General features: G+C 39.9%; 2 non-coding genes across 2 annotated transcripts; both read left to right on the forward strand.

Annotated features, from left to right (window-relative positions):
• Nucleotides 1-6,637: 6,637 nt before the first annotated feature.
• LOC112746074 (small nucleolar RNA R71) lies at nt 6,638-6,745 on the forward strand. Its single transcript, XR_003173974.1, has one exon. It is a non-coding gene; the product is annotated as a small nucleolar RNA R71 (small nucleolar RNA).
• Nucleotides 6,746-24,429: 17,684 nt separating this feature from the next.
• On the forward strand, nt 24,430-24,533 carry LOC112746145 (small nucleolar RNA R71). The gene has a single exon (XR_003174042.1). It is a non-coding gene; the product is annotated as a small nucleolar RNA R71 (small nucleolar RNA).
• The last annotated feature ends 967 nt before the right edge of the window (nt 24,534-25,500 follow it).

Genomic DNA, 25,500 nt, shown 5'->3' on the forward strand with positions numbered 1-25,500 from the left:
CATTGACACTAGCCCACTACTAAGTCAATTAGTAGCTAGGTTGGACCTTATGGGTTGATGTTGACTAAACTATTTAATATACTTCAAGTATAGAAGTAAACTTAATGAGTTTGGTTCCTCATAATTGTCAAGATATGGTTATTAGACAAGGATGGTGACCCCAATTCCCATGTCTAGCCAAGAGTTGCTTTTATTATTCATATTTGAAAACCCAAAAAAAACCTAATTGCTTTGTCTTAGTTATAGTGATTTGTTTAGTTTTAGAGTGGAATTATATTGGATGTTATCTTATTAGTTTGGAATTGTTCACATCTTGCTTTAGTCACTTGAATTAGTTTCTTGCACTTCAAGATTACTTGCTTGTTAGGATTCTTAGTTTAATTTCTTGCTCATGACTTGCAACCCCAGAATTCTAACCAATGTTGATGCACATGTTTGCCCATTCCTTGTGAGACGACCCGAGGTTTGAATACTTCGGTTACTTTTATTGGGGTTGAACTTGTGACAACCAATTCCTTCGAAATTTGATCGAGAGTTATTTGTTAGTTTGGAATTATACTTACAACGAAGTTCTATTTCTATTAAGAGAGATTCTAGACCGACAATAACCCTCGCCCTATCAAATTTTTGGCGCCATTATCGGGAAATGGTTGCAACATATGCCTTGATATTGGTTATGTGAATATGTGAATATATGAATATTGTAGATAGTTTACTTGCTTTCAATACTTAGCTATAGTTTAGATTTTTTTTTGTGCATGTGCTATGACTCCCAAGTTTGATGACTCGGTCTCAACCGAATTCTAGCTTAGCCGAGTTTGACCCTGAGATTGAAAGAACCTTGTTACACACTCGGCAAGCTAGACGGTGGTTGGACTATACAGCTAGTACTTCAGCCTCTCTTGAGGAACATACCGAATCACTAGACGGTACCGAGAGTGACTTGAAATCCGCTACTTCCTATTCTTCTGTTGGCACTACTAATACATCTTTGCATCCCATAGGTGAACCATACATGGAAGAGCCACGACGGATCACTTTGCATGAGTAAGGGGCTCCGGATATCATACTTCAACCTTTGCAAGTGAGGTATCCCAACCTTGATCCAAACTTTGAGTTGAAGAGTAACCTGATAAATCTACTTCCTAAGTATCATGGGTTGTCGGGTCAAGACCGAAATTGTTACTCTGAGGTTGTAAAATTATTGTTCGTTCTCTCCCTGGAAAAGGCTCCAAAAACTGGTGCACAATACCATGGTCCAGACATAACTTCACAACTTTGCACAACTAACCAGCAAGTGCACTGGGTCGTCCAAGTAATAAAACCTTACGTGAGTAAGGGTCGATCCCACGAAGATTGTTGGTATGAAGCAAGCTATGGTCATCTTGTAAATCTCAATCAGGCGGATATCAAATGGTTATAAAGTTTTCGAATAATAGTAATAAATAAACAGAAAATAAAGATAGGAATACTTATGTAATTCATTGGTGAGAATTTTAGATAAGCGTATAGAGATGCTTTCGTTCTTCTGAACTTCTGCTTTCCTGCTGTCTTCATCCAATCAGTCCTACTCCTTTCCATGGCAAGCTTTCTATAAGGGCATCACCGTTGTCAATGGCTACATCCCATCCTCTTGTGAAAAAGGTCCAAATGCTCTGTCACGGTACGGCTAATCATCTGAGGTTCTCGATCATACTGGAATAGGATTCACCCTCCTTTTGCATCTGTCACTACCCCCAGCACTCGTGAGTTTGAAGTTCGTCACAGCCATCCCTTCCCAGATCCTACTCGGAATACCACAGAAAAGGTTTAGACTTTCCGGATCTCAGGAATGGCCATCCATGGGTTCTAACTTATACCACGAAGATATTAATAACTCGGACTCGGTCCCCTGTATTAGATATCCAAGAGATATCCATTCAATCGAAGGTAGAACGGAAGTGGTTGTTAAGCACGCATTCATAGGGAATGATGATGACTGTCACGATCATCACCTTCATGTTGAAGTGCGAATGAATATCTTAGAAGCGGAATAAGTTGAGTTGAATAGAAAAAACAGTAGTACTTTGCATTAAATCATGAGGAACAGCAGAGCTCCACACCTTAATCTATGGAGTGCGGAAACTCTACTGTTTGAAAATACATAAGTGATAATGATCCAGGAATGGCCGAATAGCCAGCCCTCATGAAATTCTAAGAACTATACATCCCAAGATGTCTAATACAATAGTAAAAAGTCCTATTTATATTAAACTAGCTACTAGGGTTTACAGAAGTAAGTAATTGATGCATAAATCCACTTCCGGGGCCTACTTGGTGTGTGCTTGGGCTGAGCGTGAAGTTTATACGTGGAGAGGTCATTCTTGGAGTTGAACGCCAGTTTGTAACGTGTTTTTGGCGTTCAACTCTGGTTCGTGACGTGTTTCTGGCGTTTAACTCCAGACTGCAGCGTAGAACTGGCGTTCAACGCCCTTTTGCGTCGTCTAAACTCGGCCAAAGTATGGACTATTATATATTTCTGGAAAGCCCTGGATGTCTACTTTCCAACGCAATTAGAAGCGCGCCATTTTGAGTTCTGTAGCTCCCGAAAATCCACTTTGAGTGCAGGGAGGTCAGAATCCAACAGCATCAGCAGTCCTTCTTCAACCTCTGAATCTGATTTTTCCTCAAGTCCCTCAATTTCAGCCAGAAAATACCTGAAATCACAGAAAAACACACAAACTCATAGTAAAGTCTAGAAATGTGAATTTAACATAAAAACTAATGAAAACATCCCTAAAAGTAACTAGATCCTACTAAAAATATACTAAAAATAATGCCAAAAAGCGTATAAATTATCCGCTCATCACAACACCAAACTTAAATTGTTGCTTGTCCACAAGCAACTGAAAATCAAATAGGATAAAAAGAAGAGAATATACTATAAATTCCAAACTATCAATGAAACATAGCTCCAATCAGATGAGCGGGACTTGTAGCTTTTTGCCTCTTGAATAGTTTTGGCATCTCACTTTATCCATTGAAGTTCAGAATGATTGGCATCTATAGGAACTCAGAGTTCAGATAGTGTTATTAATTCTCCTAGTTCAGTATGTTGATTCTTGAACACAGCTACTTTATGAGTCTTGGCCGTGGCCCTAAGCACTTTGTTTTCCAGTATTACCACCGGATACATAAATGCCACAGACACATAATTGGGTGAACATTTTCAGATTGTGACTCAGCTTTGCTAAAGTCCCCAATTAGAGGTGTCCAGGGTTCTTAAGCACACTCTTCTTTTGCTTTGGACCTTGACTTTAACCGCTTAGTCTCAAGTTTTCACTTGACACCTTCACGCCACAAGCACATGGTTAGGGACAGCTTGGTTTAGCCGCTTAGGCCAGGATTTTATTCCTTTAGGCCCTCCTATCCACTGATGCTCAAAGCCTTGGGATCCTTTTTATTTACCCTTGCCTTTTGGTTTTAAGGGCTATTGGCTTTTTGCTCTTGCCTTTTGGTTTTAAGAGCTTTTGACTTTTTCTACTTGCTTTTTCTTTTTCTATTTTTTTTTCTCTTTTTTTTCTGCAAGCTTTGTATTCACTGCTTTTTCTTGCTTCAAGAATCATTTTTATGATTTTTCAGATTATCAAATAACATGTCTCCTTGTCATCATTCTTTCAAGAGCCAACATATTTAACATTCTTAAACAACAACTTCAAAAGACATATGCACTGTTCAGGCATTCATTCAGAAAACAAGAAGCATTGTCACCACATCAATATAATTAAACTAAGTTCAAGGATAAATTCAAAACTCATGTACTTCTTGTTCTTTTGAATTAAAACAGTTTTCATTTAAAAGAGGTGATGGATTCATATTCACTACTTTAAGGCATAGACACTTAGACACTAATGATCATGTAATAAAGACACAAACATAGATAAACATTTAACATAAGAAAACGAAAAATAGAAAATTTAAGAGCAAGGAATGAGTCCACCTTAGTGATGGTGGCGTTTCCTTCATGAGGAACCAATGATGTCCTTGAGCTCTTCTATGTCTCTTCCTTGTCTTTGTTGCTCCTCCCTCATTGCTCTTTGATCTTCTCTAATTTCATGAAGGATGATGGAGTGCTCTTGATGTTCCACCCTTAGTTGCTCCCAATAATTGTGTGGAGGGAAATGTATCCCCTGAGGTTTCTCAGGGATCTCTTAATTTGCAGTCAAATGTTCTACCACTGAGCTATAGACCCTTGAGATAAATCTCTCCATCTCCTATGACTTGGAGGTGGAAGCTTTTGTCTTCCCTTTCCTCTTTCTAGAGGTTTCTCTGGCCTTAGGTGCCATCAATGGTTATGGAAAAACAAAAAAAAAGCTATGCTTTTACCACACCAAACTTAGAATGTTGCTCGCCCTCGAGCAAAAGAAGAAAGAATAGTAGAAGAAGAAGATGTGGAAGAACTAGGATTATGAGGAGGGAAGGTGGGGATCCTATGGGATCCACAGATCCTGAGAGGTTCACAGATCTTGAGGTGTCAAGGATTTACATCCCTGCACCAATTAGGCATGTAAAATGCCTTTGCATGCAATTCTGGCGTTTAAACGCCGAACTGATGCTTGTTCTGGGCGTTCAACGCCCAGATGCAGCATGTTTCTGGCGTTGAACGCCAGTTCTATGCTTGTTTCTGGCGTTCAACGCCAGATCCATGCTCTGTTCTGGCGTTGAACGCCAGCCAGATGCTTCTTACTGGCGTTTGAACGCCAGTGAACTCCTCCTCTAGGGTGTGCTATTTTTTTATGCTGTTTTTGATTTTTCTTCAATTTTTTCAATTGTTTTTGTGACTCCACATGATCATGAACCTATGAAGACATATAACTAATAAAAAATATAATTAAATAAAAATTGGGTTGCCTCCCAACAAGCGCTTCTTTAATGTCAATAGCTTGACAGTGGGCTCTCATGGAGCCTCACAGATGTTCAGCGCATTGTTGAGACTTCCCAACACCAAACTTAGAGTTTGGATATGGGAGTTTAACACCAAACTTAGAGTTTGGTTGTGGCCTCCCAACACCAAACTTAGAGTTTGACTGTGGGGGCTCTGGTTGACTCTGTTTTGAGAGAAGATTACTGTGCCTCTTTTCCATGTTTACAGAAGAATGTCCTTGAGTTTTAAACACAAGGGGGTCCTCACTCAATTGAAGGACTAGTTCACCTCTGTCAACATCAATCACAGCTCTTGCTGTGGCGAGGAAGAGTCTTCCAAGGATAATGGATTCATCCTCATCCTTCCCAGTATCTAGGATTATAAAATCAGTAGGGATGTAAAGGCCTTCAACCTTTACTAACATGTCCTCTACTTGTCCATAAGTCTGTTTTCTGGAATTGTCTGCCATCTCCAATGAGATTCTAGCAGCTTGCACCTCAAAGATTCCCAATTTCTCTATTACAGAGAGTGGCATGAGGTTTATTCCTGACCCCAGGTCACATAGAGCCTTCTCAAAGGTCATGGTGCCTATGGTACAAGGTATTAGGAACTTTCCAGGATCCTGTTTCTTCTGAGGCAATCTCAGTTGATCCAATACATTTAGTTCATTGGTGAACAGGGGAGGTTCATCTTCCCAAGTCTCATTACCAAATAAATTGGCATTCAGCTTCATCATTGCACCAAGGAACTTGGAAACTTGCTCTTCAGTAACATCTTCATTCTCTTCAGAAAAGGAGTACTCTTCAGAGCTCATGAATGGCATAAGGAGGTTCAATGGAATCTCTATAGTCTCTAGATCAGCCTCAGATTCCTTTGGTTCCTAAAAGGGAAACTTCTTATTGATCACTGGACGTCCCAAGAGGTCTTCCTCCTTAGGATTCACGTCCTCCCCTTCCTCTTTGGATTCGGCCATGATGGTTATATCAATGGCCTTGCACTCTCTTTTTGGATTTTCTTCTGTACTGCTTGGGAGAGTACTAGGAGGGATTTCAGTGATCCTTTTACTCAGCTGGTCCACTTGTGCCTCCAAATTTCTAATGGAGGACCTTGTTTCATTCATGAAACTTACAGTGGCCTTAGATAGATCAGAGACTAAGTTTGCTAAATTAGAGGTATTTTGTTCAGAGTTTTTTGCCTGTTGCTGAGTGGATGATGGAAAAGGTTTACTATTGTTAAACCTATTTCTTCCACCATTATTAAAGCCTTGTTGAGGTTTTTGTTGATCCTTCCATGAGAGATTTGGGTGATTTCTCCATGAGGGATTATAAGTGTTTCCATAAGGTTCACCCATGTAATTCACCTCTACTATTGCAGGTTCTCAGGATCATAAGCTTCTTCTTCAGAAGATGCCTCCTGAGTACTGTTGGATGCAGCTTGCATTCCATTCAGACTCTGAGAAATCATATTGACTTGCTGAGTCAATATTTTGTTCTGAGCCAATATGGCATTCAGAGTATCAATTTCAAGAACTCCCTTCTTCTGAGGCGTCCCATTACCCACAGGATTCCTCTCAGAAGTGTACATGAACTGGTTATTAGCAACCATGTCGATGAGTTCTTGAGCTTCTGTAGGCATTTTCTTTAGGTGAATGGATCCACCTGCTGAAGTATCCAATGACATCTTAGCTAATTCAGACAGACCATCATAGAATATATCCAGGATGGTCCATTCTGAAAGCATGTCAGAAGGACACTTTTTGGTCAGTTGCTTGTATCTCTCCCAAGCTTCATAGAGGGATTCACCTTCTTTCTGTCTGAAGGTTTGAACATCCACTATAAGCTTGCTCAGCTTTTGAGGAGAAAAGAACTTGGCCAAGAAAGCCGTGACCAGCTTATCCCAAGAGTTCAGGCTATCTTTGGGTTGAGAGTCCAACCACACTCTAGCTCTGTCTCTTACAGCAAAAGGGAAAAGCATGAGCCTGTAGACTTCAAGATCTACTCCATTAGTCTTAACAGTATCACAGATCTGCAAGAATTCAGTTAAGAACTGAAAAGGATCTTCAGATGGAAGTCCATGAAACTTGCAGTTTTGTTGCATCAGAGAAACCAATTGAGGTTTAAGCTCAAAATTGTTTGCTCCAATGGTAGGGATGGAGATGCTTCTTCCATGTAAATTGGAATTAGGTGCAGTAAAGTCACCAAGCATCTTCCTTGCATTATTATTATTTTCGGCTGCCATCTCCTCTTCCTGTTCGAAAATTTCTGTAAGGTTATCTCTGGATTGTTGTATTTTAGCTTCTCTTAGTTTCCTCTTTAGAGTCCTTTCAGGTTCAGGGTTTGCTTCAAAAATAATGTTCTTGTCCTTGCTCCTGCTCATATGAAAAAAAGGGAACAGAAAAACAATAATAATAGGGATCCTTTTTACCCAAGTATAGAGGTTCCCTTGTGTGAGTAGAAGAAGAAAAGAATGTAATGTAAAGAAGGGAAGAAGAGAAAATTCGAACACAAATGGAAGAGGGGGTTCAAATTTGGGTGAGATGAAGTGTTAGTAGATGAATAAATAAATAGAAGGAGATGAGAGAGAAAGAGGATTTTCGAAAATAAAATTTTGAAAAGGGGTTAGTGATTTTCGAAAATGAGGAAAAAGTTAAAATTAAAATTAAAAATTGAAACAATTAATTAATTAAAAAGAATTTTTGAAAAAGAGGGAGATATTTTCGAAAATTAGAGAGGGATAGTTAGTTAGGTAGTTTTGAAAGAGATAAGAAACAAACAAAAAGTTAGTTAGTTAGTTGAAACAAATTTTGAAAATCAAATTTGAAAAGATAAGAAGATAAGAGGTTAGAAAAGATATTTTAAAATCAAATTTTGAAAAAGATAAGATAAAAAGATATTTTTGAAAAGATATGATTGAAATTAGTTTTGAAAAAGATTTGATTTTTAAAATCACAATTAATGACTTGATTCACAAGAAATCACAAGATATGATTCTAGAACTTAAAGTAAGTAACAAACTTGAAATTTTTGAATCAAAACATTAATTGTTGATGATATTCTCGAAAATATGATGTAAAATTAAGAAAAATATTTTTGAAAAAAATATTTTTAAAATTTTTGAAAATAAAAAATGAAAAAGATTTGATTTTTGAAAAAGATTTTTGAAAAAGATAAGATTTTTAAATTGAAAATTTGATTTGCTCATAAGAAACAAAAGTTTTGAAAAAGTCAATCCAAATTTTCGAAATTTATGAGATAAAAAGGGAAAGATATTTTTTTGATTTTTGAATTTTTAATGAAGAAAGAGAAAAACATGAAAAAGACTCAATGCATGAGAATTTTTAGATCAAAACAATGAATGCATGCAAGAACACTTTGAATGTCAAGATGAACATCAAGAACTTATTTTTGAAAAATTTTCAAGAAAAGAAAACATGCACGACACCAAACTTAGAAAGTTTTCATGTGTAGACACTATGAATGCAAGAATGCATATGAAAAACACCATACAACACAAAACAATATAATATGAAGATCAATCAAGAAGGTTTATCAAGAACAACTTGAAGATCATGATGAATGCAATGCATAAATGCAATTTTCGAAAAATGCAAGATGAATATGCAATTGACACCAAACTTAAAATCTGACTCAAGACTCAAACAAGAAACACAAAATATTTTTTATTTTTATGATTTTATAATTTTTTTGTATTTTTCGAAAATTATTTGTAAAAAAAAGAAAAATAAGGATTCCAAAATTTTTAATATGAATTCCAGGAATCTTTCACTCTTAGTCTAAAGCTCCAATCTGAGGGTAGACATGGCTTAATAGCCAGTCAAGCTTTAGCATGTAAATCAGGTGGATTAGGAACAACAGCAGGTGGATTAGTAACAACTAGCTTGCTTTTGATAATGTTGGGTTGGAAGCCCCAGTCCAAATGAATTTAGACATGGCTTTACAGCCAGTCAGGCTTCAACATGCTTCATGAAATACTAGAATTCATTCTTAAAAATTCTGAAATAATTTTCGAAAACAAAGGGAAAATTTTTCAAAGATTTTTGAAAAAAAAATTTTTTTTAAAACTTTTTGAAAATAAAATAAGAAGAAAATTACCTAATTTGAGCAACAAGATGAACCGTCAGTTGTCCAAACTCGAACAATCCCCGGCAACGGCGCCAAAAACTTGGTATGCGAAATTGTTATTCTGAGGTTGTAAAATTGTTGTTCGTTCTCTCCCTGGCAATGGCTCCAAAAACTGGTGCACAATACCATGGTCCAGACATAACTTCACAACTTCGCACAACTAACCAGCAAGTGCACTGGGTCGTCCAAGTAATAAAACCTTACGTAAGTAAGGGTCGATCCCACGGAGATTGTTGGTATGAAGTAAGCTATGGTCATCTTGTAAATCTCAGTCAGGCGGATATCAAATGGTTATGGAGTTTTCGAATAAAAGTAATAAATAAACAAAAAATAAAGATAGAAATACTTATGTAATTCATTGGTGAGAATTTCAAATAAGCTTTCATTGCTCTGAATCTCTGCTTTCCCGCTGTCTTCATCCAATCAGTCCTACTCCTTTCCATGGCAAGCTTTCTGTAAGGGCATCACCGTTGTCAATGGCTACATCCCATCCTCTTGTGAAAAAGGTCCAAATGCTCTGTAAAGGCATGGCTAATCATCTGAGGTTCTCGATCATACTGGAATAGGATTCACCCTCCTTTTGCGTCTGTCACTACGCCCAGCACTCGCGAGTTTGAAGTTCGTCACAGCCATCCCTTCCCAGATCCTACTCGGAATACCACAGACAAGGTTTAGACTTTCCGGATCTCAGGAATGGCCATCCATGGGTTCTAACTTATACCACGAAGATATTAATAACTCGGACTCGGTCCCTTGTATTAGATATCCAAGAGATATCCATTCAATCGAAGGTAGAACGGAAGTGGTTGTCAGGCACGCGTTCATAGGGAATGATGATGACTGTCACGATCATCACGTTCATGTTGAAGTGCGAATGAATATCTTAGAAGCGGAATAAGTTGAGTTGAATAGAAAAAACAGTAGTACTTTGCATTAAATCATGAGGAACAGCAGAGCTCCACACCTTAATCTATGGAGTGCAGAAACTCTACCGTTTGAAAATACATAAGTGATAATGGTCCAGGCATGGCCGAATGGCCAGCCCCCATGAAAGTCTAAGAACTATACGTCCCAAGATGTCTAATACAATAGTAAAAAGTCCTATTTATACTAAACTAGCTACTAGTGTTTACAGAAGTAAGTAATTGATGCATAAATCCACTTCTGGGGCCCACTTGGTGTGTGGCTGGGCTGAGCTTGAAGTTTACACGTGGAGAGGTCATTCTTGGAGTTGAACACCAGTTTGTAACATGTTTTTAGCGTTCAACTCTGGTTCGTGACGTGTTTCTGGCGTTTAACTCCAGACTGCAGCGTAGAACTGGCGTTCAACACCCTTTTGCGTCGTCTAAACTCGGCCAAAGTATGCACTATTATATATTGATGGAAAGCCCTGGATGTCTACTTTCCAACGCAATTGGAAGCGCACCAATTTGAGTTCTGTAGCCCTAGAAAATCTACTTTGAGTGCAGGGAGGTTAGAATCCAACAACATCAGCAGTCCTTCTTCAACCTCTGAATCTGATTTTTGCTCAAGTCCCTCAATTTCAGCCAGAAAATACCTGAAATCACAGAAAAACACACAAACTCATAGTAAAGTCCAGAAATGTGAATTTAACATAAAAACTAATGAAAACGTCCCTAAAAGTAACTAGATCCTACTAAAAACATACTAAAAACAATGCCAAAAAGCGTATAAATCATCCGCTCATCACCCCATCCGACATCTAAGGGATTTTCAAGTTGCTTGTTCTACGGCTCGAAGGCATGGAGCCGATGAGTTGGCTATTATGGTTTTTGCCTTTCCTTTCTCTCTTGAAGGGCAAGCAAAAACATGGTTTTATTCACAACTGGATGAGATTGTGACCAATTGGGATTTCTTGAGAAGAGAGTTTCTAGACAAATTCTTTCCACCGGAGAAGACCTACTACATCCAGAAGGAGATCTCGGGTATAATGCAAAAGGATCAAGAGAGTTTGTATGAGTATTGGACTCGGTTCAAGAGGCTATTAGAATCTTGTCCACACCATGGATTGAACACTCACTTGCTCATTGGTTACTTCACCGGAGGTCTTTGTGCGGAAGATAGAAGATTGCTCACTGCTTCTAGTGGTGGTTCCCTTTCAAAAAATAAGACAGAGGGAGAAGCTTGGAAATTGATAAATGATGTTGCCGAGGCTACACAACATGTAAGGGTGAGAAGTAATCCTCTCAAGGGTGTGGTAAAACCATCCCCTTCCGAAGCAAGCTTAACCAAAGCGCTTGGGGATATGACCACTATCCTCACGTAAATACAAAAAGATCAAAAGGAATACTACTCCATCCAAGCCATCCAAGCTCTACCCCAAGTTGCTCAACTTGAAGGCCCTCCTAGAATTTGTGGTTTGTGCTCTAGCACCACACATTACACCGATCAATGTCATCAAATTCAAGAGGAGCATGCCCTTGCCGTGGCCAATGTGAATTACAACAACCGTCTGCCCTATCCTTCTCAAGGCCAAAACAACTACCCTCATAGTAGTAATCAAAATCAAGGGTGGAGGGATAACGTACAAGGGAGCAATCAAAACCAAAGATGGAATAACTCGTCTTTTCATCACTACAACAACCAATCTTCATCTCAATAGCACCATAACAACACCAACCACCAAGCCAACCAAAATCACACCAACCAAAACCAAAACAACTACACCAAATACCAAGAACCACACCATAGACAACAATCCAACCAAACCTCCTCATCTTCCACCAATCAAGTTGATGAGCTTAGAGCCGCTATGGAGAAACGCGATGAGAGTAACAAGGCTCAATTCGATGCCTTGGGCGCTCAATTGGCCAATCTCACCGACATAATTTCAAAGATGTTCATGTCCTCCTCCAACACCAACTCCAACCAACCCTCAAGCTCTTCTAACCTTCCATCCCAACCCCTTCTAAACCCCAAGGGCGGTCTCAACGCCATCACTCTATGGTCGGAGACTACATTGGAGGAGATACATCCTAGGGTTATGGAAGACATTCATAAGGAAGAACTGGTCGTTGAAGCTCCGCATGAAGAAGAAGAGGTAGACAAAAGGCATGAGGAAGAAGGAGTAAGCCTTAAGGAACCCAAGAGAAAAGCTATAGTGGATGAGTCCATTCCTATCCCATTCCTTTCCATGGTGAAGAAAGCAAAGAAGACTCCGAAATTCAATTTAAACATGCTTCAAGTGTTCAAGAAAGTTGAGGTAACCATACCACTTCTTGATGCTATCCAACAAATTCCGAAGTATGCAAAATTTTTGAAAGACTTGTGTACACACAAGGATAGGATATGAGAGTTGGAGACATTATCCTTGGGTAGTTCAATTTCTCCCTTGATGGAGCCTATTCCGAAAAATATGGTGACCCTGGGCCTTATTTAGAGTCTTGTCGTATTGGTGGGTGCACTTTTCATGACTGTATGTGTGATCTAGGGGCTTGCGTAAGCATCATGCCGCTTTCTATCTTTGTGCGGCTGAATTTAGCTCCATTAAAGAAGTCGGCAGCGAAGTTTGCCTTAGCCGATAAAAGTGTGACCACTGTGATGGGAATAGCAGAAGATGTACTTGTGGTAATCAAGGACTTAGTCTTTTCGGTTGACTTTTACATCCTTGAAATGCCCCCAACAGAAAATAGAAGCTCCTCCTCCGTTCTACTTGGTAGACCCTTCCTCCTAAAGATGCCTTCACCGGCACATATTCCTTTGAGGTCGGAGACAAGACTATCAAGTTCAATTTGGAAAAAGCCATGAAGCATCCTCCTGAAGAGCATTCTGTTCTCCGATGTGACGTAATCGATGAAGTGGTAGCGGAAGTGCGAAAAGAAGACCACAACAAGTTATGCTATCCTATTATTGCAGAGACGGATGACCAAGAGGATGAACAAGAGAAAGTTGTTGAGAATGAACTCCGTGAGCTTGATGAAAAGGAACCTCAGCTTGAGGTAAAGAGTGAACTGAAGCCTCTTCCGTCTCATTTGAAGTATGCTTTCTTAGAGGACAACCAAAGGTTTCCGGTCATTATTGCTAGTAAGCTTTCTAGTGAAGAAGAAGGGAAGCTCCTAGATGTTCTAAGAAAGCACAAGAAGGCAATTAGTTGGAGCCTAGCCGATATTGTGAGGATTGACCCCCATAAGTGCATGCATCGTATATTTCTCCAAGAGGGAGCTCGGCCGGTTAGACAACTGCAAAGGAGGCTCAACCCAACCATCCTTGATGTGGTAAAGAAGGAGGTTACTAGGCTACTTGATGCGGGTATCATATACCCAATTTCTCACAGTGAGTGGGTGAGCCCGGTTCAGGTTGTTTCCAAGAAATTGGGCATCACTGCGGTTAAAAAGGATGATGGTGAAGTGGTCACCAAGAGAGTACAAAATGCGTGGCGAGTGTGCATCAATTATAGAAGATTGAACACCGCTACAAGGAAGGACCACTACCCTTTTCCCTTTATCGACCAGATGTTGGACCGTTTGGCAGGTAAATCCCATTATTGCTTTCTTGATGGATTCACTAGTTACTTCCAGGTTCACATTGCCCCTGAGGATCAGGAAAAGACCACATTCACTTGTCCTTTTGGCACCTTTGCCTACAAAAGGATGCCATTTGGACTATGTAATGCACCTACTACTTTTCAGCAGTGTATGACAAGTGTCTTTTCCAATCTAATGGAGAATTGTCTGGAAGTCTTTATGGATGACTTCAATGTTTATGAAAATTCATTTGATTGTTGCTTAGAGAACTTGGCCAAAGTCTTAGCTAGATGTGTTAACACTAACCTTGTCTTGAACTTTGAAAAATGTCACTTTATGGTAAGACAAGGTATAGTGTTAGGACATGTAGTATCTCATGAAGCCATTTCTGTAGACCCGGCCAAGGTTGATGTTATCACCACTTTACCTTACCCCTCATCTGTGAGGGAGGTCCGCTCGTTTTTGGGACATGCAGGATTTTACAGGCGCTTTATTAAGGATTTCAGCAAGATTGCTTTGTCATTGTCGCGCCTCCTCTAAAAAGATGTGGACTTTGAGTTGGACAGTGCATGTGTGAATGCGTTTAAAGAGTTAAGGAGAGTTCTTACCACAGCATCGATAGTGCGAGGCCCCAACTGGACGCTACCGTTCGAGATAATGTGCGATGCGTCAAACCATGCTGTATGTGCCGCGCTTGCACAGCGCGATGGTAAACTTCCTTATGTCATTGCTTACTCTTCTAAAACATTGGATGCAGCACAATCCAACTATACCACTACAGAAAAGGAACTCCTAGCTATTGTTCATGCTTTAGATAAATTCAGATCTTATTTGCTAGGGTCCAAGATAATGGTATACACGGATCATGTAGCTTTGAAGTACTTATTGACAAAGAATGAGTCAAAACCTAGACTCATACATTGGATCTTACTTTTGCAAGAATTCAACATTGAGATTAGGGACCGGAGTGCGTCTTAAAACTTGGTTGCGGATCATTTAAGCCGCCTTGAGAATTTAAAATTTGACCCATTTCCGATCGATGACTCATTCCCATTGGATAGTTTGCATGCTGTGTCGGATAGCTTTCCTTGGCTTGCCCTAATGGCGAACTACTTGGTTGCAAAAATCTTTCCTCCTAACTTTTCTAAACACCAAAGAGACAAGTTGAGGAGTGATTCCAAATATTACATTTGGGATGACCCCCACTTGTGGAAGAGGGGAGTAGACCAAGTAATTCGAAGATGCATCCCAGAATCTGAAATCCAACCCATTCTTGAAGCTTGCCATTCGTCCGAATGTGGTGGCCACTTTGGCCCACAACGGACAGCTAAAAAGGTGTTGGATTGGGAATTCTGGTGGCCAACCTTATTCAAGGATGCTAACCGGTTCTGTGTGTCGTGCCACCAATGCCAGAAGTCGGGAAATACGTCCCAAAGGGATGAGATGCCTCAGTAACCTATGTTGTTCTGTGAGATATTTGATGTTTGGGGCATTGACTTTATGGGACCGTTTCCCAACTCAAGTGGGTATCTATATATTCTGTTAGCGGTTGACTACGTGTCAAAGTAGGTAGAAGCAAATACCTATCGGCCTTGACGACGCCAATACCTTCATTTCTTTTATCGGAAATAACATTGTATGCTGTTATGGGTCGCCACGAGCAATCGTGAGTGACCAAGGATCCCACTTTTGTAATAGGAAAGTAGAGGCACTGCTCAAGCACTATGGGATATTGCATAAGGTGGCCACTGCTTATCACCCACAAACCAATGGACAAGCGGAAGTGTCCAACCGGGAAATTAAGAGAATTTTAGAGAAAGTGATAAATCCATAAAGAAAGGATTGGAGCCTCCGGTTAGGAGATGCACCTTGAGCATATAGGACGGCCTACCAGACTCCGTTGGGGATGAGTCCCTTCCGGATCGTCTATGGTAAGGCATGCCACCTTCTGGTGGAGATTGAGCATAAAGCCTATTGGGTTTATTATAAACTAACTTTAAATTCAATTATTTATTCGTAGCTTTAATTTCAGAAATTACTTTATTAAGGAATATTTAAAGCAAGTTTTGATTAATTGAATTTGAAATCAATTAAGATTCTTATTCAATTTTATAATTATTGAATTAGTTTGTATATTTAAATTATAAAGTTAGTAGTTATGGTATAATAAAAATTTTATATGATTTGGGTTAAATAATTAATATTTTATAATTTAATACTTAAGTTTTGGGAAATAAAGAAAATTAATTATATTATCTCTAATTCTTAGGTTTGAGCTTTTAAATGAAAATAAATTGTAAAAGTGATGAACAAATAGTATTTTTATACCTAATTATTGTTGGATTAAAATAAATTTATTTTGAAATTACCAAAATACCCTTATACCTAATTTTACCACAACCCTAAAACTCAACACACACAACTATAACCCTAATTTCTCTTCCTAGCTACCACCCCATCAGCAACCACTTCTTCCCCCCAAACTTGAAACACACACGCAGCCACCAGCAGAGGAAGAGAGGGAGAATGGAGAAAGGGAAGCTGGGAAGAGAAGGAGAGGAGGAAGGAGGGGTGGATAGCACCAGCGGGCGTCACTGCCACCACAACATCGTGGAGCACCCAGAGGGCTGTCGAACAACGAAAGGGAGAAGAGAGAAAGACGTCGTGCCTCCTACCACTGCCGCCCCCACTGATCCACCGAATCCACCAAGCCTTATCGCCAGCTGTGCCTCATCACCGCCTAGCTTGCCACCGCACCAGCCACCCACGCCAGAGGAGGAGAGAGGGGGATCGGACAGAGAGATTTGAAGAGGGAGCAGGATTCGCACCGCTGCTGCTATCCGAGCCATCGTCACTGAAGGAAGTCAGCACCACCACCGCGTCGCCGTCGTCGTGCCTCCTATCGCCGTCACCGAATGAGGGAGGGAAGAGGACGTGCGAGAGGGAGTTGTTGGTGCTAGATTAATGTCGCCGCTGCTGTTGGGTTGATGCCGCCACTGTTGCTAGCTTCAAGGTGACGTTCAAGCCGCTGCCCAGCCATTCTCGAACCACGCCCGCACTTCCCTGGTGCTTTTCCGTCGCTGTTGCCACTACTGGGAGCTGTGCTGCCGTGGCCGAGCCTCTGCCACTGAGAAACGCCGGTGCCGCCGTTGAGATCTACCGCCGGTAAGGTTTTTGAGTTTGGTTTTTCGTTCTTTTATGTTCCTGGGTTTTTATCGTCACGGTGCGGTTGTTGCTGTCACGGTCACCGGAGCTTTTGGTTGCCGCTGTCACTCGAGATAGTTGTCGGATTTAGTGTCGGGTCGATTCGGGGTTTTGGTTTCTTCATTTTGTCATTACAGTAAGTGTTTATGTTTTGAAAATCCTTGCATTAGTATTCTGTTATTTTTCGTTTTAAAGTCTGAAGTTTTGGTAACGTAGAGTCAAGTACTGATTATTATATGTTGCGATTGAATTCGTTGTTGTTGTTGAGAAAGTGGTTTAGAGCTGGGGTTGCAGCTACCACAGTTGCGGGCCGAGAGAAAACGAGTTGTGACTTCGAGTTTCGACAGTCGAAGTAGGGGCTTTTTCTAAAAACTCAATTCTATAATTTGGAATTGTTATAAATGGATATTGATAAGAGAATTACACTTTTTAGTGATTGTATAAGTCTTATGTATTATCTGGATATGTTGGATGAATATGATTGTTGCTTGATTTAATTATTGACTGATTTTGCTAAACTGGTCGTTGCTCAATTATTTCTTTAAAGTTTCAAAAATGAGCTTGATTCATAGAAAATGATTTGATTTTGAATCGATTTCCTTAAGATATGAATTATTAGAATCAGCTTGATTTTGAACTGATTTGGTCCTGAACCAGTTGGAAAGGGTTGCGGAATGCTTTGGTTAGGACCCAAAACGGGTGGCAAAGTCCAAGTTTTAAGGGAGGTGCTGCCGAAATTTCTGTAAAATCTGAGACTTTATTTGAAACGTTATTTAGAAAATTAAGAATTTAAGGATTATATTATTTTACTCGAATTATTTAAGAAAATAATGAATAATAGATTAAATTGAATTATTTAAAGGAAATTGGACTTTGAGTGAATAATTGCATTTGTGACGTTCTGGAAGAAGTCAGAGAATTGGTTTTTAAGGGTGAACCTGAAAGTGATTTTGATTTAAATGTATTGGTTTCGTTTCAAGTGAATTGGTTTTGAATTAGGTTTAAGACTTGTGACTTTATATGATTCGATTTTATAGTAAATTTTGTTTCTATTTACTCAAACCAAGAAGCTATGATTTTAAGAGTTTCCAATAAATTTTTAAGGAATTTAAATAGGTTGTTCTCCCCCTAAATTTTTGAGACTCTGCTGTGAAATCTCATTACTAAATCTTGATTTAAAATGAATGATTTTGATGACTTCTGGAAGAGATTTACATTTGATATGATTTTGAAGTTGTTTGGAGTTTCGAAAAATGTTACCAAGGAAATGGGTTTTGATTCTTAAAAAAAAAACTGATTTGAGGAACTTGAGGATTGATGATGTTGATGATGAGAACCTGGAAAAGGATAATGATCTGTTGGATAGTGAGAGTGTGCAGGGCACTATATACCTAGCAAAGGAGATCCTTTGCTGCAAGAGTGAGCCAAACACTATATCCATGGGGTGCAATTATGATTGATAACTGATGCACGAAAACTTGTCTCTCAACAATTTTCTCTCGGCAAGTATACCGAATTGTCGTCAAGTAAAAACTCACAATAGAGTGAGGTTGAATCCCACAAGGATTGCATGGTTGATCAACTTTAATTGGAGGGGTGTTCTAGTTGAATGAAGCATATTTGAATTTGCAGTGCGGAAAATTAAGTGGCGGGAAAAGTAAATTTCATGGAATGTAAATGACTAAAAGTAACAAAGGAAATTAAAGTGCAGAAGCTTAAAGTGCAGGAAAGTAAATGGGAATGGGGTGATTAAGCATGAAAGTAAATAGCAGAAAATAAAGAGAATGGGTAGATCAGAAATGGGGAATTCATTGGGTTTAGGAGATGTTGCATTCTCCGGATCAAGTTTATTCTGATCTCTTCCTCAATCAATGCATTCATTGATCTCCTTGGCAATCTTAAGTGATTGGATCCCAATTCCTTGGTAATCCAATCTCTCTAAGCTTGAATAATTGCCCAATTCCTTGATTTAATTGCTCATGGGAAGAGATGAAGTGTGGTCACTGATTATACCATATGTATTTCCAAATCAAAGTGTTGGTAGGATTAAATGTCACAATATCCATCCAAACCCCAATACGGTCCAACATAAGAAAACAATTCTAGCATGATCTCCTCATTCCTTTTCCAAGGTTCCGAGGAGATCTAGTTATGGGTAACTTCTTTCCCAAGATAATTACCCCATTGGATGAAGACCGAATGCTTTCTAGCAAAATCAAGAGAAAAGAAAGAAAAGAGAATGAAAACTAATTTTGATCCATTGAATTACAACAGAGCTCCCTAACCCAATGAAAGGGGTTTAGTTGGTCATAGCTCTAGGAATGGAAAGTGAAATTCAAAAGTACATTGCAACAGAACTAAAAAATGAAGAGAAAGTAAATTGGCAGTGTTACAGTACTCCGTCCGTAAACCCCTTTCTCACTTAAGATCTATCCTATTTATACACTTTCTTTATTTAGTCATCAAGTACTTGGACAGGGCCCTTTTGCCTTGTTGAAGCTAGTTGAGAATGGCATTTAGTGATGTTCATGGAGACGTTTGAAAGTCAACGTTCACGCTTTGTATTGGTGTCTTTCTGTATTGGAATGATATTGACATTGTAGTTCAACGTTTGGGCTCAACGTTGGGTTAAACATTGCCAAACAAGGCTGGGGCGTTGGCCCTCACGTTTACCGCAACGTTGGGCTTAACGTTGGACCTATAGTTGGAGTTCAACGTCGCTAATCCATGCATATGCGTGCCTTACAAGTGCGCGTCAATTGTCAAAGTTCCTCATCCTCGCGTACGCGTGCTACACGCATACGCGTCGTTTCACAATTTTTCTTGGAACTTTGTCGCGTACGTTGGACTCAACGTTGGACCCAACGTTGGACCACCAACGTTAGCCTATCCACGCGTACGCGTGCTCTATGCGTGCGTGTCAATAGGCTGAAATACACACCCACGCATATGCGTCATACACGCGTATGCGTCGTTGCATATTTTCACAACCTCCAATCCTTGAATTTTATCGCGTACGTTGGAGGGAACATTGGACCACCAACGTTGCCTCCAACGCTGGCACTCTTTTAGCCTCAACGTTGGACCCATAGTTGGAGTCCAACTTTGGCTCCAACTATGGTCACTTTATTTATGTTGGGGTCATAGTTGGAGTCCAACTTTGGCTCCAACTATGAACCTTCTTTATACTCAACGTTTGAGGTAGTTTGAGGTCCAACTTTGGGCTCAAACGTTGCCTTCTTTTATAGTTTGAGTCATAGTTGGAGTCCAACTTTGGCTCCAACTATGAACCTTTCTTTGGCCAACGTTTGAGGCAAAGTTGGAGGCCAACTTTGGCTCCAACTTTGCACCCCTTTTAGCATGCACGTTGGACCTAACGTTGGAGCACCAACTTTGGCTCCAACATTGGTCTCTTCCTTCTTCCCTCAACGTTTGAGGCAACGTTGGTGAGCTAATTTTGGCCACCAATGTTGCTTCCTCTTGATTCTTTCCATGGCCCTCTTTGTTGCTTATTGCTCTTCCTTCCTTGGCTTCCTTTTCACCTATCATCAAACACAAACTTGCATCAAAGTTGGCTATAATTCACAAGGTAATTGCATCATTCAATCATCAAGTAATATTGGCATAAAAACCTCATGAAAAGCACATAAATAACCAAGTTTGATTAAATCAAGGGATGCATGCAATTCTTATCCAAATACTTACTTATAGCTCAAGAAAGTGCATAAAACCTAATGAAAACAAAAGAAAGAGGCTAGTGAAACTAACCTAAGATGCCCTGGCATCACAATACCAAACTTAAATCTTGCTTGTCCCCAAGCAAGTACTAAAACATGAGAAAGATGAATGAAAACAAAGAGAGATATAAGTCATTATTGGAAAGCAATTAAACTTGGTTCATGGGATTTCATGCAAGATTTATTTCCAGCTCAACTCTTATTAACTTCAAGGTGTGAGATGTGCCTATAAGTCTCAACTAAGATGCTGCTATGATCCTTGTTATTCATGACCCTTGGTGTTTGCTTTTTTTTGTTCAGAAACTTATTCTTTTGCTTATAGCTCAGTGCTCTGTGTTGAGGCAAATTTTTAGATAAGATTTCAGTCAACACTCCTGATCCAGATGGCTGAAGGTGTTGGGTGATGAAGCACCCCTCGGAGCTACTAACTCAAGCCTCTCCTGAACACATACACACTACAGGCACTTGGTTCAAATTTCATCCTAGAGACCTTGGTACCCAGCACCTCTTTGGGTCACTAAATACCTTGTAACTAGGTTGCTCTTGATAGTGGACTTTTGGTTGGTAATCCCGGGTTAGTTAACCCAAGTTTCCAAGTTTTAAAACACTCCTTAGAACCTATTCATCCAAGCAGATCCTAGCACAGAGAATCACAGGCATGTGTCTCAAGGTTTGAACTATTGGTGCCTAGCTTATTCTTTATTTCTTCCATTTTTGATTGCTAATGTTGGGGCTGCCGTTGGAGGTCCAACTTGGCCTCCAACGTTGGCTCTTCCTTTCTTCTTTCTTGTTTTTCTTTCTTCCAGGGCTTGTTATTTTCAAAGGTTCTATAAATAGCAACTAGTTCATACTATAGAGGACATTCTACCGTTTTATTTTCATGAGTGAGCTTGCTAAATAATCAACCATAAACCACCACTTATCCTTATTCTATTTCCTACCAATCATGGACAATCACACTTCATGTTTCCAAACATTTTCTTTTATTCAATTGAAAAGGGAGACAAGGCATATATTCAAGCAAAGTGAAAGTAAAGCACACACACCAAGGCTAGTACACTTATGACAATATAAAAGAGAAACACATAACAGAAGTTAAAACAACACACTAAACTAGAGACTAACTCTAAGGTAGGGATGCAATCAGACTTCCAAATTGGAAATTTTAAAGTAGACACAGTTGAGTAACAATACAACCTCTTGGAGCTCAATTGTTTCCACTCTGTCACCACCATCCTTGGATTTTGTGTCCCTCTTTCTCTTCTTAGCTGATGGCGTGTATTTCCTCCAAGATCTTGAATGACTCTCTGCAAAGTTTATTGGAACTTGCTTCCTCCCAAGCACTTGAAAAAATGGTTAGCATGCATGTATACTTGCAAACTTTTGAACTAGAGTTGGTGTGAGAACACCAAACTTAGTTCCTTGCCTACCTCTATATGCAACAAAGTGGATACATGCAGGGAACCTCAAGTGCTTTTAAGAAAATAAACCATGAACTCAAAATTATTCAATTGTTAAGTAGTTTCTCTGATTATTTGGAGCTAGTGAGTAGTTATGTTGAGGGGTGTAATGTGTTCTTTATGGAATCTAGGGTGGAACACCAAACTTAGGATCACACATTCACCCTTGAATTATTTTGGTGTGTAACACCAAATTTAGCTCCTTGCACAGAGGCATCTACTTAACTTTCCTTATTGAACCAATCTAAAAGAAAAAGGAGAGTGTTACCTCTGGTCGGGTTGCCTCCCAACAAGCGCTCTTTTAACGTCATTGGCTTGAGGGTTTGCCTCTGTCAGGGGGAGTTGTAGTGCCTCAGGTCCTCTCCTCGCACAGTGAAGATGTCTCCACTTGCTTCCTTGATGATTTCTACATGCTCCAAGGAGAGAATCTTTCTGATTGTATACACAGGAGGTAACTGAGATGGAATGGCAGGAAGATGAGGTGGAAGTAGTGGAAAATGGATTGATATAACCTTGTTCCCTGGGGAGAAGTCCTCTATGGGAACCTTTTTATTTTTCCACCTCCTTGGAATCTTCTTTTCCATTCTTTTCTCTCCTTCCAGCAATGCTTCAGCTAAACTTGTGTTAGGAGGGTCCTTCTCTCTCATCTCCAATGAGGGTAAAGTCACTAGCTCCTCCTTGGTTTCCTCAGTCTGTAACTTCATTATTACTTCTTTCTCCTCCTTCAAGCATGGCTTCAAATTCTCTGGGGGTTCATTAGGTGATTCTTTCATGTTAGTGTCACCAAAATTGACCTTCATGCAGTCCTTCTCTTGATCTAGATCATGTGCTGGTTTGAAGACATGGAAGGTGAGTTGCTCATTATGTATTCTTAGTATCAACTCGCCTTGCTCCACATCTATGAGTGCCCTGGCAGTAGCTAAGAATGGTCTCTCCAAAATGATCGTATGGAGATAGCTTTCTTCCTTCTCAAGAACAACAAAGTCCGTGAGGAGAAAATACTTCCCAACTTTTACTAATACATTCTCCACTATTCCTACTGCTTGCTTCTGAGTTTTATCAGCTAGTTAAAGGATTATGTCTGTGGATTCCAACTCATTAATCTGCAACTTCTTCATGAGGGATAGGGGCATGAGATTTATACTTGCCCCCAAGTCGCAAAGTTCTCGGTCAATGGTTGTATTGCCTATAACACAAGGTATGTGAAAACTTCGTGGATCTTTCTTCTTTGTAGGTAAGTTCTTCTGGATAAAGGCACTACATTCCTTATTCATTACCACTGTTTGTCCCCCTTTTAAGGTGCTCTTTTTAGCTAGCAACTCTTTCATGCATTTAATGTAAGTTAGCATCTCTTTGAGGGTCTCGAGGAAAGGAATGTTGATATGAAGAGACTTCAATACATCCAAGAACATAGTGTATGTCCTTTCTTTCTCACTGTCCTTGAGTCTGTGAGGGAATGGTGCTTGTGGCACATAAGGTTTCAGGGGCTCTTCCTTTCTTGGCTCTTTCCTTTGTTCAGAGTTTGTCCCTTGTTCTTTCTCTTCCACCTTCTTCCTTGGGCCTTCTTGGATCTGTCTTGATGGCTTGTCAACTCCTTCCTCCAAGATATCTTTCCTTGCAAGAGTAATTGCCTTGCATTCTTCCCATCTCACATTCTTTGTCTCTCCTTTTGGATTTTTCTCAGTATCACTTGGGAAGCTGTCAGTTGGTTTAGGAATTTGCTTAGATAAATATCCCACTTGAGATTCTAGTTTCATGATGGCAGCTCCTTGGTTTTGCATGTTAGATTTTACTTCCTCCTTGAATGTCTTGTTATCTTGGACTTCCTTGCAAAGGTTTTTAAGTAAGGATTCAATCCTAGAGAGTCTATCCTCTTATGATGGTGGCATACTGGAGTTTGGGGGTTGAGAATGGCCATTTGGTGCTATATATGGATGTTGGAAAGAATTATTGTGTGGGGCTTGGTATGATCTTTGGTTAGGTTGTTGGTAGGTGGAGTTGTTATAGTGGTTGGAGTTGTGAGGTCTCTGGTCTTGGTTTTGTTGGTTTCCCTACCCAAAGTTTGGGTGGTTTTTTCACCCAGGGTTGTAATTCTTGGAGTAAGGGTCATCGGGTTGTCTTGAGTTTCCAACATAGTTGGCTTCCTCCCATTCTCCTCCTTCCTCTGCAATTGCTCCTTCTGAAGTTGGTAGTACTTGAGTGGTGATAGCTACAACTTGACTCTTCTCCATCCTCTTGGTGAGATCATCCAATTGCTTGGTGATCAACTTGTTTTGAGCTAAGACGGCATCCATGTGGTTGAGCTCCATTACTCCTCTAGTGTTGCTTCTCTCTGAGGCATAGAAATACTAATTATCTGCTACTGTTTCAATGACATCAATGGGCTCCTCTATGGTTTTCTTCTTGTTGAGAGAGCCTCCAAAAGAGTGGTCTAGAGCCTTCTTTGAGTCATAGAACAATCCTTCATAGAAGATGTGTAGTTGAACCCACTCATTGAACATGTCAGGTGGACATTTTCTTGTCAACTCTTTAAATCTCTCCCATGCTTCATAGAGTATTTCACCGTCTTGTTGCCTAAAGGTTTGGACCTCAGCCCTCAGCCTATTGATTCTATGAGGAGGATAGAATCTAGCCTAGAACTTGCTTACCACATCTTCCCAAGTTGTGAGGCTCTCCTTAGAAAATGACTCTAGCCATTTCGCTACCTTATCTCTGAGAGGAAAAGGAAACAACAGCAGCTTGTAGGTATCTGCTTGGACACCATTAGACTTTACTGTATCACATATCCTCAGGAAGGTAGTTAGATGTTGGTTGGGGTCTTCTTGGGCACTTCCTCCAAAAGAGCAATTGTTTTGAACCAATGTGATGAGTTGTGGCTTGAGTTTAAAATTGTTGGCACGGATGGGTGGCTTCAGAATGCTGCTCCCACAATTCCCAGGATTGGGATTTATGTAGGAACCTAATACTCTCTTCTCTTGTGGAGCATGGTTACCAGCACCTTCTCCAGCATGATTGTGAGCCTCTTCCTCCATAACAATGTCTTGGTCTTCTTCCAACTCTTCTTCTCTAACTACTTCTTTGCCTCTTGCTTCCGTCCTCAATCTAAGGAGGGTCCTCTCAGGTTCACTATCAAAAGAGGTTGAAGCTCCTCTTCTACCTGTCATACACTCAGCAAGCAAAAAAAAGGCAAACAGCAAATGGAAATCACAGAGTTAATAAAATTTTGGTTAGAGCAATTAATCAAATAGTTAGTGTGGTTAGTGGATTAGTTGAGCTGGAAATTAAATGAACAAGGAAAAATAAATGAAAGTGAAAAAGAAAAGAACAGTAAACAACAAAAGAAAAGAAAAGTGTTCAATCTAGTGATCCTCCAATTTAATCATTGTCAATTCAAAACCAATCCCTGGCAACGGTGCCATAAACTTGATGCACGGAAACTTATCTCTCAACAATTTTCCCTCGGCAAGTATACCAATTTGTCGTCAAGTAAAAACTCACAATAGAGTGAGGTCGAATCCCACAGGGATTGATTGGTTGATCAACTTTAGTTGGAGGGGTGTTCTAGTTGAA

This window comes from Arachis hypogaea, chromosome 14 (assembly GCF_003086295.3).
Source record: "Arachis hypogaea cultivar Tifrunner chromosome 14, arahy.Tifrunner.gnm2.J5K5, whole genome shotgun sequence".
Taxonomy (NCBI): Eukaryota; Viridiplantae; Streptophyta; class Magnoliopsida; order Fabales; family Fabaceae; genus Arachis; species Arachis hypogaea.